This window comes from Cebus imitator, unplaced genomic scaffold (assembly GCF_001604975.1).
Source record: "Cebus imitator isolate Cc_AM_T3 unplaced genomic scaffold, Cebus_imitator-1.0 Scaffold384, whole genome shotgun sequence".
NCBI lineage: Eukaryota > Metazoa > Chordata > Mammalia > Primates > Cebidae > Cebus > Cebus imitator.
The window spans coordinates 2,450,875-2,454,851 of record NW_016107699.1 but is presented as its reverse complement, the minus strand read 5'-3'; the positions used below and the strand labels follow the sequence as shown (position 1 = coordinate 2,454,851).

The 3,977-nt window shown below is 53.2% G+C and overlaps 1 long non-coding RNA gene across 1 annotated transcript; it reads left to right on the top strand.

The window, feature by feature from the left end:
• The first annotated feature begins 67 nt into the window (after positions 1–67).
• LOC119468125 lies at positions 68–3,705 on the top strand. Its single transcript, XR_005196757.1, has 2 exons — positions 68–1,313; positions 1,753–3,705. It is a non-coding gene; the product is annotated as an uncharacterized LOC119468125 (long non-coding RNA).
• Positions 3,706–3,977: the final 272 nt, after the last annotated feature.

The window sequence follows — 3,977 nt, the reverse complement described above, 5'->3', positions numbered from 1 at the left end:
CCCCCTCTCCCACCCCCCTTTCCCCCTGCCCCGGCCCCGCCCGCGAGAGGAGCCCGGCCAGCTCTGCTAGCGCCTCCCCGGCCGTTCGGGGCCCTGCGTCGCCATCTGGTGGCCTTGCCGGCAAAACGCGCCCGCAGGGAGGGGACGAAACGGGGCCCGTGGGGAGGGGGGAGGCGGGGTGGCCGCCACGGCCTTCGTCCCCGTCCCATTACCCCCGGGACGCCCCCATCCCATTAGCCCCCCGGGACCCCGGATCCTGGTCCTGTTGGTCCCGAGGGTTTCTCGTCCGACGAAGCCGCGTTAGGAGGATTCACGGGACCCGAGCGGGCGTTCGTTTCCGCTGCTGTCGATTCTCCGGGGCGGACGGAGGGGACCCCGCGGAGACGCAGGATCGGGCCCCAGCGGCACAGGGCCCGTCTCATTCTGTCAGCAGAGAGCGGCGGTGCCCAGGGCGCTGGAGCCGCGAGGCCGCTGGGTCCCGGGGTCCCGGGGCCGCCCCGGGAAAGGAGGCTGCGGGGACACGTGGGGCGGGAACGGCCGAAGGCGCCTCAGCTGCTCCTGGGAAAACCAACCCGAAACAAATCGAAGGACCCCAGGACTGGTCAGGCAGGTCAGGGCCCGGGGGGCGCCCAGGGGAGCAAGGAGGGGCCGGTGCGCACCCCAGGGAGGGCGGGAGGGCGGGTCAGGGCCGGGCCTGGGGGCCGCGGGGACCCAGGACGGGGCCTGGCTCGGGTGAACGTCCGACCTCCCGCCGCCTCCGCGCGGCCTCCCGGGGCCCCAGGCCGGTGCCGCCTCGCAGCGAGGGGCGCGGGGGCTCGGGCGCGGCAGACACGCGGGCGGCGCCCACCCCCGTCCCCCGACCTGCTCGGCTGCCCGCGTGGCGGCCCCAGAAGCCGCTCCCCCGTGGAGGGCCGCTCAGGGCCCCTCCGCACGGACCCGCGGGGCTCAGGGGTCTCGGCTGAACGCACTCGGCGCGGCGGGGGCTGCAGGTCACACTCGCGGGCAGGCGGAACCCCCGCCCCAGCCCCGCGTTTGCCCGTGGCCCGGCCCCGGCACAGGCTGCATCTCCCGTGACCCCGGCCTCCTTTCCGAGGTCGCGGCCGTTCCTGACCCGGACGCAGCAGGTGCTTCTCCTGACGGCCAGGAAGAGACTCAGGCGCCCCCGACCCGTGCGCACGGGCGCCCCGCGGGCCTGCTGACCCAGGGCTGGGGTCCCGGCCTTGTCTCACTCTGCTGCCTGGATCCAGGAGTCAGCCCCACCCTAGGACAACCCCGTTTTCCTGGGGGCCCAACAGGACACGGAGGGGATTCGGGTAATTATTACAGACTGTGGCCGGAAGGCAGCCCTCATCCCCAAAGGCCAGGCGTCCGAAACCCACCCTGCCGGGGCACGGCCGCTCCCGTGGGCTCTGTGGTTGCACCTGGTTTGCACCCCGTGCGTTGGTTAGACCCAAACCACAGGACAGCGTCACACTGAGCGCCTGTAATCCCAGCACTATGGGAGGCCGAGGTGGGAGGATCGCTTGAGACCAGAGTTAGAGACCAGCCTGGGCAACACAGGGTGAAAAATACAGTTAGCTGGGTGCGGTAGGGGCACGGTGGCAGGTGCCGGTAGTCCCAGCTACTCAGGAGGCTGAAATGGGAGAGCTGCTTGAACCCAGGAGGTGGAGGCTGCAGTGAGCTGTGTTGGCATCACTGCACTCCAGCCTGGGCCACAGAGCGAGACTCTGTCCCTCTCCCCTCCCCCTGCAGAAAAAGAAAGTTACTACCGAAACTCATGCAAGGAGAAATGGATCAACTGAATAGGCCTGGATCAAAGAAACTGAATTATCTGGGCACAGTGGCACACTTCCATAGTCCCAGTTACTTCACAGGCCGAGGCGGGAGAATCACTTGAGCCCAGAAGTTCAAGTCCAGCCTGGACAACAGAGATACCCCATTTCTTTAAAAAAAAAAAAAAAAAAGGTGGGGGGAAGAAATTAAGTATGTAAATAATAATCTTCCAAACAAGAAATAAGCAGATGGTTCCACTGGTGAATTCTACCAAACATTTAAGGGGAGAAATGATACCAATTCTCTACAATTCTTCTAGAAAATAGAAACAGCAAAAACACTTCCTAACTCACCCTGAGGCCAGCATTACACTAACAAAACCAAAACTAGATAAAGACAGAAAAAAGGAAGATGCATATCAGTGTCTCTCGTGAGCATCAATGCAAAACCTTGAAATAATGTTAACAAATCGAATGCAACAATGTTTAAAAGGAGTCATACATAACTACCAAGGGGATTTACTCCAGGTGTGCAAGCCTGGCTCAACATTTGAAAATCAATTAATGTCATCCATTTCATTAATGGGTTTCTGCATCAGTTGATAAGATCCTGTGATTTTCTTTGCTTCATCCCCAGATGAAGGATCAGTTGCTGCAGAAAAAGCAGCAGATGCAATTCAGTACTCATTTATGATTAAAACTCTCAAAAAACTAGAAATAAAAGAAAATTTCTTCAACTTGATAAAGGTCATCTACCAAAAAATGTGCAACCAACATCGCACTTAATGGTGAGGCTGTAGATACTGTCTCCTGAGATAAAGAGGAAGGCAAGGCCATCCCTCTCACCGTTCCTAATCGGCATTGCACTGGAAACCCAGGTCGATGACATAATACAGGAAAAGGAATCAAATGTATATAGGTTGGGAAGGAAGAAGTAAAACTGTCTTTGTTCACAGATGACTATCTGTGTAGGAAATCCCAAGTAATTAACTGAAAACTCCTGGAACTAGTAAGTCATTATAAGGAGACTGCAGGATACAAAGTTAATACACAAAAGTCAGTTGCTTCCTGTGTGCTAGCAATGAACAATGGGAATTCAGCATTTAAAACTCAATGCAAATGACTTACTATAGCTTGCCTTGAGAAAAAAAACATTTAAATAAAAACGCAATGCATGTACGTTAGCACAATAAAAGTGAAGTACCCAGGTAGAAATGTAACAAAATATGTACAGGAACTACATGAGAACAGCTACAAAACTGATGAAAGAAGCCGAAGATCTAAATAAATGGTGAGATCGTTGGTGCTGGCTGACAGAAATTTAATATGGTTAGGATATCAGTTCTTCCCAACTTGATCTATAGATTGAATACAATCCAAATCAAAATTCCAGCAAGTTGTTTTCTGGCTATTGAGAAACCGATTCCAAAGTTTATGTGAAAACTCAAACACTCAGAATAGCCGACACCATACTAAAAAATAAATAACAGAGAACTGACTTACTGTAAAGCTATAGTAATCAAAACAGCCTGGCATCAACAAAAGAACAGACAAACAGATCAATGTAACAGAACTGGGAGCCCAGAAATAGGTCCATGCAAATATAGCCAACTGATCTTTGAGAAAAGAATAAAGGAAATTCAATAAAGAATGATCATCTTTTCCACAAATTGTGGTGGAAAAATTGGACATCCATATACAGAAAAGTGAATCTAGACACAGACTTTACACCTATCACAAAACTTAACATGGATCACAGATGTAAATGTAAAATGCAAAACTATAGAACTGGATGACAACACGCAAGGCGATTTAGGTGAGCTTGGATTTAGCAATGAGATTTTTATATACATCATGAACTTCCATGAAAGAAAACTAGTTGGCCTTTATAAAAATTAAAAATTTGGTTCTGCGAAGCACGCTGTTAAGACAAGAAAATGATGGCCAGCCATGGTGACTCATCTGTAATCCCAGCACTTTCGGAGGCCAGCACAGGCAGAACACTCAACCTCAGGAGTTCAAGACCAGCCTGGGCAATAAAGACCTCATCTCTACAAATGAAAATAATTTTAAAAATTAGCCAGGCATGGTGGCATGTACCTGTAATCCCAGCTACTCAGGAGGCTGAGACAGGAGAATCGCTTGAACCCCTGAGGCGGAGGTTGCCATGAGCCGAGATCCTGCCATTGCACTCCAGCCCGGGCA